This window comes from Lithobates pipiens, unplaced genomic scaffold (genome assembly GCF_037356315.1).
Source record: "Lithobates pipiens isolate NorthernLeopardFrog02 unplaced genomic scaffold, aLitPip1_a1.2 Scaffold_25, whole genome shotgun sequence".
In the NCBI taxonomy this organism is placed as follows: domain Eukaryota; kingdom Metazoa; phylum Chordata; class Amphibia; order Anura; family Ranidae; genus Lithobates; species Lithobates pipiens.
The window spans coordinates 83303194-83315035 of record NW_027507787.1 but is presented as its reverse complement, the minus strand read 5'-3'; the positions used below and the strand labels follow the sequence as shown (position 1 = coordinate 83315035).

The 11842-nt window shown below is 39.7% G+C and overlaps 1 long non-coding RNA gene across 1 annotated transcript; it reads right to left on the bottom strand.

The window, feature by feature from the left end:
- Positions 1-233: 233 nt before the first annotated feature.
- On the bottom strand, positions 234-3543 carry LOC143930352 (uncharacterized). The gene is made up of 3 exons (XR_013262760.1): positions 3389-3543; positions 1959-2072; positions 234-460 (listed from the first exon to the last, which is right to left on the bottom strand). It is a non-coding gene; the product is annotated as an uncharacterized LOC143930352 (long non-coding RNA).
- Between the last annotated feature and the right edge of the window lie 8299 nt (positions 3544-11842).

Here is an 11842-nt window from a genome sequence, read left to right as displayed (position 1 = left end):
AGACTTTCCCTCGCTTCCATTCTGGTGAAAATAGTATGACCAGGAGAGTACCCAAGAAACAAATCTCTCTAAAGAAGTAAAACCCCTATGAAGGTAAAAAATTATAACACAGGTTTTAATTCTTTCCTACGTTATCCAACACTAATTAAACAAAACAACTACAATAAAATCCAGGTTACATTTTCAGATGTTATGTTCTAAATCTAGGCAATAATAATACAAAGACACAGATATGAATTAATCAAGAGAATACATTTATTCACTCAGATAGGACAATTAAACATGAGTTTGGAAGTGTTTCCACTTCACATAGATAAGATAACAGAGAGAAGCAGCTGGATAAGCTGTAATATTTTATTTCATTTGTAGATAGGTTTACTCGTATGAAAGAATTTTCATTCCCTTCATTTCTTGACTCCTTTGCCCTGTGTCTGGCAGGGATCAACCACAATGCATGGATCTAGAAAAGAAGTGAACACATCTTTATTAGTACTGGACATGTAGCTGTAAGTAACATTTTGAAGCTGTAGCAAGGTACCTATGGTTTTGACAACGTTCTCACAGCTAACATACTTGGCTAAGAATCTTTCTTTTCAAAGAAGTAACAGTCGAGTGATAAAATTTCAAGCAACAGTAGCTTTCATTACTAAACCATATCTTGTCCCAAATACTTGCTTTTGTCAGGGCGTAAGTCTTTGGTCTGGCCTTTTTAGGCCATTCATCCAGGCCTTTTCTAAATTGTAAAATGTGTAATGTGTATGGTAAATGTTCAAACAGTATGCATCTTTCTGATTATTTCTATAACCTTCCTGAAGCTTGTTACTTTGATTTTTTAATAAGCAAAGTACTTAAGGGTCTGTTTATCGATTTTTTTCACCCAAGATTACTGCAACTTCCATCCACAATTCACAAATGTTAATGGAAAATTTGTGAATTTTGGTTGAAAGACCCCTTAGACTAGAATTTAATTCTAGATATGGGTATTTGTTAATTTGCAAGTAAAGCAATAACCTATGGTTCAACTTATGCCAAATATCCAACAAACATAAATAGGTGAATTTACTGGCTATTGTTATATTTCCTGTTAAATCATTAAAATTTTGCCCATTGTGGATGCAATTGCATACATATTGGGCTTCATTTATGAAAAGCAAATAGACTACTCACTTTGCAAAGGACTTTGTGAATGAGATGAAGCTCTGCTGGCTTTCATCAACTACTCACGTGCAAAGATAAAACTGGGCATACGCAGGGAGTTTTTTTTTTTTTCGTTTTTTCATTTAACCAAAAAATAACTTACAGATCCCCACATCCACCCAAACGATGTGAATGCAGGGATCACCTCAGCTACTTTATTGTAACCTGACAGCAGGGACTGGCCCCCGTCAGAATGCACAGATCAACGCTGCAGCCATTGGCTGCAAGCGATGATAGAATGCTTGTTATTCAGCAGGGCCTTTAAACAGAAGCTGTTCGTTAGACTAGCTCCTGTTGAACAGACAGCAGTACATGCAGAATGATATACGACCAGGTCTTTCTGAACCTGTCGGTGTTTGGTCCATGTATGCCAGCCTTTATGGCAGCTGTTTTATTTTCCTTGCATGAAATTGGCTTTTATTTGCAAAGTATATTTTCATCGCCTTCACTAAGCCCCAGGGCAAGTTTTCCTACAACTTCCCTTGAAAAGCTTAAGGCCTATTTTTCTTTAGTTAATCAACTCCATTGTGTATTATAATTTAAATAGTATTTTCTTTGTTTTGTTTTACAATTCTGCATGTTCCCAGGTTTGTCGCAGTGTTGGTTGAAGTGCTGTTTTTCTATTGACATAAATAGCTAATAGACACCTAGCAACTCTGGTTTTGTTTAATCGTTATACATAGAAATTTGCTTACACTGTAGAATTTTTCTACAAAAGGTCATGTAATTAGTTTACAATAAAGTGCAGTTACGTTACATACCTTGCTTTTGGCATGGGTCTTGGCATACAGGTGTTGGATCCTGACATATAGGAACGCATGGTTGTGGGCATTTAGGTGTTTGGTCCTGACATACAGGGACTGGAGGATTGCATGCTAAAAAAAGTGAAAGATATTAGGTTTATCTGCCAGACAAGGATATCATATATTTTACTATAAGACCCCCTTCATACTGGGGCGTTTTTCAGTTGTTTTTCAAGCGCTTTTGCCTTAAAAAAAGCGTCTGTAAAGCACTTGAAAGAAGCCTCATCTGCAATCCCAATGTGAAAGCCCGAGTGCTTTCACACTGAGATCCCTTTCACACTGGAGCGTTTTTCAGGCGCTTCGGCTTTAAAAAAAGCACCTGTAAAGGTCCTGAAAGAAACCGCAATTGCAATCCCAATGTGAACGAGTGCTTTCACACTGAGGCGATGCGCTGTCAGGGCGTCAAAAAAAGTCCTGCAAGCAGCTTCTTTGCAGCAATCAATGGAAAGCGCCTGCAAAACATCTGAAAAGCGCCTGCAAAGCACTTTTGTCAGCGGCGCTTTGTGGGTGCTTTTAACCCTTTATTTGGCCACTTGCAGGGGTTAAAAACGCACCACTAGCGCTCGGAAAATGCTGGTAAAGCACCGTTAGTTTAAGCGGCACTTTACGAGCGTTTTCCGGGCACTGGCAGTGTGAAAGAGCTCTTAAAGCACTGGGGCTTTCACATTGGAATTGCAGATGAGGCTTCTTTCAAGCGCTTTACATGTGCTTTTTTTAACGCTAAAGTGCCTGAAAAACGCATGAAAAACGCCCCAGTGTGAAAGGGGTCTAAGATGTTTGTTGACCTTCAAGAATATTTGACTAAATGTTTACACAAGCCATTTCCTCAATTTGTGAAGACACAGACCTATGCGAATATATAATATGTAAAGTGCTGTGTAAATTGACAGCATTATATCAACACCTGTAATAATTTGTGAATTCATGAATTTGATTTGGTTTTTCTCTGTAAAAGCATTTCTTTATAGTTTGGGACACAAAAGGTTTTGTATTTACAATTGCGCCATCTCAGCCTAATTGTATCTGCTATTCCTCAACTAGCATGAACTGGTGCTGCAGTTCAGTGACTGAAGAATAAATAAATCAATGTAGTTATGCTTTGTTCCTTTCTCAAAAGTTTAAGCAAAAAAAAAGACCAATTTGTTGAACATAAACTAACTTGATTGGATATTAAATACTGACAATTGAACAAAAAAATGACTACTGCCTGCACACAATTGTTAATACACCTAAATAATATCAGCAGAACAAATGTATAAAACAATAATGTAATTTTGTTATAGCATAATGTTAATAAAAATTATCAAACAATTCCAGCTTAGTTATAATTTTTCTACAGCATAGATATGGTACTAAACTTCTGTAATAGAGTTTGAAAAAAGACTCACGATTTTTGTTTTGTCCACCCTTTGCTGACATTGTTGTTTTGTCGGTTAAAGACGTTTGTCTGCTGAACAAGATGAAACAAATCGCAATACCTCATACAGCAAAGGATGGTGTTTATATACAAAAAGGATGCTAATTCTCTTATAGTTATGCAATACTTCAGACCTATGAATGAGCCAATAGAATGCCTAATTGATTGCCTAAGTGTAATTTAATGTCTATAATTTGCATACCTTCAAGGCAAGGCGTATTTTGGTGTAGTTTGTAATGCAAATTATATCCCTAGTACAAGGATGTGCTATGTGCATGGATAAATATTTAAAATCCATTAATGAATACAGACATAGTGTCCTCTATAGTTACAGATACTGTGTGTAATGTTTAGTCATTGAGACTAAATGCCTCAAATAAAAACCAATATCCACATTTTTATTTCACCCATTCCTTGGTCTATAGTTAGTTCTTATTATTGTTTTAAAGACTGTTTTAGTATTTAACTAATATATAGCCATTTGGTAGGCCCCACACATATGTTTGAGAACAGTCCTGGGTGCACTCACAGGTATTAAATGTAAAGGATAAATGGGGAGGCACTTGATATTTTTTAGCTGACGTTTTGCTGAGCGATGTTTCAGCTCAGCTTTATCGAGGCAACATACACAGTAAAAACTACCATCATAAATACCAAACTACCACCCCAAAATAAGGTTACCATTCATGATTCTTCTAAGGGACAGTCCACATTGTGAGGGGTCTGTCCCCAGGACTCGGTGCAGGGCACAGTAGTGCAATGCAATGTGCAGTCTCCAACTCAAGGCACCTTGGGCAAGCACCAGTGGAAAATGGAACAACTAGAGCCACCTGTGAGTGTATGACTATGCATGCTGCTGTGCACTTACAGGCTCCTTCGGCCATGCCGTTTACATTCAACACTTGCGCTGTGTGCCTTGAGATGGAGGTTGCCCACTGCAATGTTTGCACTATAATGCCTGATTTCCGGGGAGGATGCTGATACGGGGGACAAGCTATGATGACATCAGGCGCATTCTGTTTGTTACTTGCCTCAACCCCAAACTTTGTATATTACTTAATCCTGACACTTGAATTATCTGCATTACTTACTCCTGACCCCTGAACTCTCCTCGTTATTTAGTCCTGGTCCTGGACAATCTGCGTTACTTAATCCTAACCCTTGAACTCTGTGCATTACCTAATCCTGACCCCTGAAATCTCTACACTACTTATCCCTGACCTCTGAACCCTGCATATTTCTTAATCCTGCAACTTTAGGCAAGGGACATCAGGCAGCAGGTGGCAACAGAGTAATGAGCTCCAGCAACTGGAATTTACTATAAAGTAGGCTCTATTGATTGAGAGGAGGTGAAGGATGAGGTGGCAGACCATCTGTAAATACCATAGAGTGGAGTGGATGATCTATTTCATCTCCCCAATATCCCTGTGGTGTATTCGCTACCACGTCGGCTACATCCTTTGACAGGGTGGAAAGTCTAACTCTGAATGCCATTTTGTAAACTGCTGATGCTTCAGCTACTTTCATACTAGCTGTTGGAATCAGCACCCCTTCCACCAGTCACCTCACTGTAAATCACAGTTATTAAAGTGGTTGTAAACCCTTATAGACCACTTTTACCTAGAGGTAAGCCTAGATTAAGGCTTACCTGTAGGTACAAGAAATATCTCCTAAACCTACATGGTTTAGGAGATATTTGCAAAAGGCAGACACCACTGTCTATGGTGCGTGCACCGTAGACAGCGGCACGCAGGCGCACTGTGCATGCCGCTGCTAATGGTGATCATGCAGTTAGTGGCGGCTCCTGCGCACATGTGTGGGAGTGATGTCATCGTGGCTCCGGCCAGTCTGGCCTGAGCCGCGATACCCGGAAGTCCCTCTGAGATAGATGGTGACATTGGAAGTGGACAACGATGGTCGCTTTGGGGGCTTCCATCTCAGGTACGTTATTCATAATGCTATGCTATGCATACTAGCTCATTATGCCTTTACCTTGCAGGATCTTTTTTTTTTTTTTTGTATTATTTTCACTTTACTTCCTCTTTAACAGCCTGAAGCTAGCAGTATTTAAGGTAATGATTATCTTTCTGAATCAATTTTTACATGCAAAATTCATCAAAGTGTAAAAAAAGTAACATATTAGTGGGAGACTCAACTGATGCACGATGTAAAGCATTTAGTGAACTGAAAGATGCTTTTTACAAAAAAAAAGGCACATGGTAGCAAAATAATACCACATGAATTACACTTTTTGTGAATGGAATTTGTCATTAGAGTATTATGTAGACTCCATTTCTGGCATTCCACTCTAAAAAAAATCAGTTACCTGGATGTCCTACTGCTGCTTTGGCTTCAATTCAATGAGTCTCTGACCTGGAACTAGTACGCAGCCAATAATTTATATATTGAAAATGATTTCTGACTTTTTACATACTCATTCACAGCATGCTTGTTCTAGTTGTTTATTGAAGAAAGACAAACCCAGGCAGCGAGCATTATCCACACCTCAGTGTTTTGTAGTTTGAAGCTTGAAGCTCCAAAATGCTGGAGGAGAAAAAAATATATTATGCCGCGTACACACGATCGGAATTCTCGTTGGAAAAAGCTTTGATGGTTTTCCCGACGGAATTCCACTCAAACTGTCTTGCCTACACATGGTCACACAAAATTCTGATTGTTTAGAACGCGGTGACGTACAACACATACAATGGGACTAGAAAAAGGAAGTTCAAGAGCCAGTAGCCAATAGCTTCCGTCTTGTAGTTGAAACTGAACATGCATGATTTTTGGCATGTAGGAATTGCATACAAACGATCGGAATTTCCAATAGAACGTTTTTCCGTCTGTAAAATTGAGAACCTGCTATCAATTTTTGGCTGGCGGAAATTCAGGACAGCTAAATTCCGATGGAGCATACACACGGTCACATTTTCCGATGAAAAGCTCTCATCTGTCTTTTTCTGGCCGGAATTCCGATCGTGTGTACGCGGCATTATTCTCTATAGAAATGGATTCACATCTCCACTCCAAGTCACCTGAAGTCAAACACCTAAAGCTCAAAAATGTTCTATAGCTTTTTATGTAGCTTGAATTGGGAAAATTGGTGTATTTTTTCAGCATTTTTTGCTCCATAGAAATGCATGAAAACACTAAATTCTAGCATGCAAATGCTCCAAAAAACATCTAAAAATGCTCAGGTGTGAATGCAGCCATATAGAAGAAGGCTCCATTTTCAAGATAAACAAATCTAAAGCACAACTGATAACAAAAAATATAGTGGGAGCGAATGATGAAAAAACACAAAAAGTAAACAAATGTCAGCAAGTGAAGTGAATGAGAAAAAAATAATACAATAAAATAGGAACTAATGCAAATACCAGGTCAGACTGGGTGGAGGTATGAAGATAACAAGCCTCACACCTAAGAAATTAAAATATGCTTTCTTATCTAACTATTCTTAGAAATGAGTCAATCGACTGATAACACAAATTGAAAAGGAAGATATGGTAATTATTATACTGTGGCAGAGTATTTATGGCATATATAAGGAAAATAAAATGTAAATTCCCCATACATGCCACTAGTATTCTCATATAAATGTATCCACACTCACATGTAGAAAGAGATATACGATGTAAAAGTATTGGGATGCCTGCCTTTACACACACATGAACTTTAATGGCATCCCAGTCTTAGTCCATAGGGTTCAATAATTGAGTTTGTCCACCCTTTGCAGTTATAACAGCTTCAACACTTCTGGTAAGGCTGTCCATAAGGTTTAGGAGTGTATCTATGGGAATGTTTGAATATTCTTTCAGAAGCGCATTTGTGAGGTCAGGCACTGATGTGGACAAGAAGGCCTGACTGGCAGTCTCTGCTCGAATTCCTCCCAAAGGTGTTTTATCGGGTTGAGGTCAAGAGGCCTGGATTATTTTCTAAGTGTACATAATATAACTGGGTACTAACATTTATAGGTAAAGTTGATCCGGGGAAAATCCGATTGCCTCTCGGGGGGATCAGGAAGGAATTTTTTCCCCTGCTTTAGCAAATTGGATCATGCTCTGCTGGGGTTTTTTGCCTTCCTCTGGATCAACTGTGGGTATAGAATTGGGTATATGGGATTGTATGATATTATTATTATTTTTTTTTTTTGTGGTTGAACTAGATGGACTTGTGTCTTTTTTCAACCTGACTAACTATGTAACTATGTAATTCTGTCCAGGCCAGTCAAGTTCTTCCACCACTAACATGCTCATCCATGTCTTTATGATCTTGCTGCTGATATTCACACAAACGTATTTCTTTATTATTTCTCCTGATCTCATAAATAATTTTTTTTGTTTTTAAAGCCAGGTCTCCATAATAATGTTTATTTTTTTATAGTCTTTTTTTTTTAATTAAGATCTCCTGTTGTTTTATTTTTATTTTTATTATGTTATAGTCATCTCCATAGTTTTTAATTTATTTTGTATGTCACGTTTCCACAACACCATCATTATCTTATATTTGTAAACCTCAAGGAGGTTGTTTGGTGTTGGTGTCCCTTGTTAATTTGACATTGTTTTTATGAAATGTACCTGCCTACTCACAAACAAACTGTCCTATTTTAATAAAAACACAGGCAAGTATTTTCATAAATTAAAAATCCATTTATTCTGGCTCCTAATACCAAAATAGAGAGGGAAGGCAACACTGGAGAAACCGTTGGAATTGGCGAAGCCTTTGGCCCCCAGGGCAGACATCAACTCTGTTGACAAAAAAAATGGTAGCTTGAGAAATTCATATATGATAGGGAGCACAATCTGGTCCAGGACTTCCAGGACGAACAGCAGCAGATGATATATATTTCCCCAGGCTGTGGTACTACAACAGGCTGCGTGTTCTGTCAGACCAGACTGAACCCAGGCAATCATTTTCTTCTCTTCACTGCAACCTTCCTTCCACGCTGACCTGCAGCCTTTCCTGCAGGCTGTAGCTCTGGAGGTAGTCTTGTGGCAGGAGGAGGATGGCCAGCATACATAAGCGGACATCAACCATCATTTGTCCACTCAACCCCTTATGGATGGTCTCAAAAAATTTTTTTTCACATTTGCGGAGTGGGCCCTCCTTCATTTGCTGCAAATTTGAGGCTATATACATGCCATAGGCCTCTAAAGCATTGAGGGGGGTTTTCAGGGCATAATTAGCCCCCTTAATGAGGCCCAGTGCTGCTTCCTCCATGTTCCTCCCCTTCCTGGGCCTTGTGGTTGGAAGGTGGAGGGGAGTGATCTCGGATTGGGTGTGACTGGGCCTGGCCACCTCCTGGCTGCCACTTCCCCCGCCTCCTCCTGTGTGCCAAATTCCAGAGCCTTGTCCTGGCTGAGGTCTTCCTGTGTATGAAGAAGGGACATAGTTTTAGTTTTTGATTCATCAATCACACACAATTTTCAGTTCATGACTGTTGCAAATTGAATGTTAATAAATAGAAAAGACTATCATTCTGAGCCCAGCATTTTTCATTCTTGTCCCAATCATTTTTGGCCCCTACTGTCTATTGATATGTAAAACAATTTTTGTTAAATCAGTAATTTGTTAGCAATAATATCATCTAGTTAAGAACAATAATCTTCCCACAAAAAATATGTTTAAACATACTATACCTAGCTCCATCTGGGCTCCTCAATTTCTTCCTGCATGGAAGGCCCAGGTTGGTCCTCGGAAGCCTCAGCTGGGGTCGAGGGAAGGGTGGATGGAAGGCTGGATGGAAGGGGGGCCGGAAGAGTCTAAAATGATTCCCTGGCTTCCATCTGGTCATCCAGAAAATGCTTCTTTTTTTAGTACCACAGACTGGGTACATAGACATCATCTGCTGCTGCTCCTGACCTCAGGGCCTTCTGCCCCTTCTGAAGCTCCTTCCTATATGGGCTTCTCAAGCTATAAATTTTTTTTTCAACAAACGTGATGTCTGCGTTGGGGACCTGTGTTTTTTCATGAATTCCAGCAGGTTCTCCAGCAATGCCTTCCTTGCTGGTTTGTTTCAATATAAGGGTTTTTTCACCTCCCATATATTCCTCATATCTCTGTATCGATCTATGAATTGTCCCATAAAATCAGGATCTTTAAATTGTTTCATTTTTTCTGAAAGACCAAACGCAACTCTAAAAAACACAAAATATCAGGCTAAACTCTCCTAATCTTATCCCAATATAGGCCTCAATCTAGAATCTGTATAGGCCCCTCATGTCCCAACATCTCCAGATTTCGAGATTTCGACCCTTCCTGACTAATGACACCACAAAGCAACTCACATGCTCGCCTTCAGGACTTCTACAGAGCCTCTCCCATCCTCTGGAACTCCCTGCCCCAGTATGTCCGATCAGCTCCTACCCTGTCCACCTTTAGGAGATCCCTGAAAACTCATTTATTCAGGGAAGACTATTCCACATCCACCTAACAACTATCCCTGAGCCACCCCCATCAAATCATTCTCTGCAGCTATTACCTTTTGTGCTACCTCCCCCCCCCTCTCTTTAGAATGTAAGCTCTATGAGCAGGGCCCTCTTGTACCTTTTGTATTGAACTGTAATGTTGTTCCCCTCTTTACATTGTAAAGTGCTGCGTAAACTGTTGGCGCTATATAAATCATGAATAATAAAAAAAAGTTACCTTCGTTATAACGTTTGTCACTTCCATTCCTTCTTATGACACTGCGCATGCGTCAAACTCTGCCCACGGCGCCCGCCCCCTGATGTTCTTTTTCAAGAATATTCCTCGCCCCTTCTCTCTTCGGTGCGCAGTATGAGCAACATGGCGGAGACACAAGTGGCTAGTTTTTCATCAAGCGAGGAGGAAACCCCGGAGCCCCGAACGTCCAGATCCAGGAGAAGGAGGAGATTTCAGGCCACCAACATGGCCTTTGAAGTAATGGTGGAGATGGTGAACATCTTGCAGAGGGAGGATTATGATGAGAAAAATGGTCTGTACACCCATCCCAATTTGCGTAAGGAACAAATAATGTCATCAGTTATGACCACTACAATTTGCGTAAGGACCAAATAATGTCATCAGTTGTGACCACTCCAAAATGCTGCTCGTGGAGCAGCATTTTGGTGTACGACGGTCTAAAGACCAATTAAGAAAGTGCTGGCCAGACTTTAAACTGAGGGAGCCAGATTAGTATCGAAGAATAAAGAAGGTGCTTCAAAAAAGTAAGTACTTGTCGTGTTTTCCTATTATGATTATTAACTTGCATGCTGCTCCATGTGCTTTTATTTACTGTTGTACCGCTTGAAATGGCTACTTTCATGTTCATGGGCACAGTAATCGCTCGTAGGAAACATTTTTCATAATAAACATTGTTCGTTTGAAAATAAATACAATGTATTTAGCTGATACAGGGTTTTAACTACATTTTGGTCATGCTAATTTGTCTTTTTAAAGAAGTTTAGGACATTGGTGTCTAGGTGTCTAGATGTCTTTGAAACTTGAACGAATTGCAAACTTGATTCAGTGGAATGTAAGGAGAGGAGACTCATCAGCTGTTTACACATCTGGACTCATGAGCACTAGTGTGGGACACCAGGGCACATTTTTTAGGGAAACCCACATAGGTGCTCCAGTGGATACTTGGGGTGTCTCCATCTGTGAAACTTTACCAAAAAAGGTAAGTATTGCAGCTTGGTAAAAAGGGAATTTTAATTATGTCTTCAACTTGGAGCTCTTCCCAAAAAGACAATTGTACATGGGCACCCCACAAGGTGAGTGTCTGACACCCCAACTTCAGATAATCTATGTATGCCTGCATATTTCTAAATACATGTTTTTTTATCAATTTTAGGTGATGTTCTGGTTGTGGAAGGGGAAAGGGCGTAACCTTTTACTAGGGCCAGTGCCCAAACCCTCATTAGCAAAATCATGGCGTGGAATAGGGAGAGTGACGCAATGTGCAATCGCCTTGACATTACGCAGCAAGAAATGAAGAACATGATCGATGTTTTGGGGAGAAAACAAAATCAATCATGTTCATTTTCTTTTTAGATGACCAGATTCTATTTTTTATATTTGTAAATTTTTAAAAGCCAAATATTGAAGATGCACATAGTGTGTCAACATGTGCTATCTGACATCAGGGGATCTCAAAGTATGTGTTTTGTGGGTGCAACCCCATCCTCATGACTCTAGTAGGTGAGAGGAAGGGGTTGCACTTCCAAAACACATCCATTGATCCCCCATGATGGGAGATAGCACATGTTGACATTACCCATTTGGACTACCAATTTGTGTGCATCTTCAAAATTTGGCTTTTACAGGGGTGACATCACCCCATCTGATGAAGGCAATATCCAAACATTTTGGACACTATAATGTCTGATATTGCCTTCAGTGTTTCAATGTTGAACTTTGTAAGTTCCTGAGTTGTATATGTTATGTTTTGAAACATGCCTGT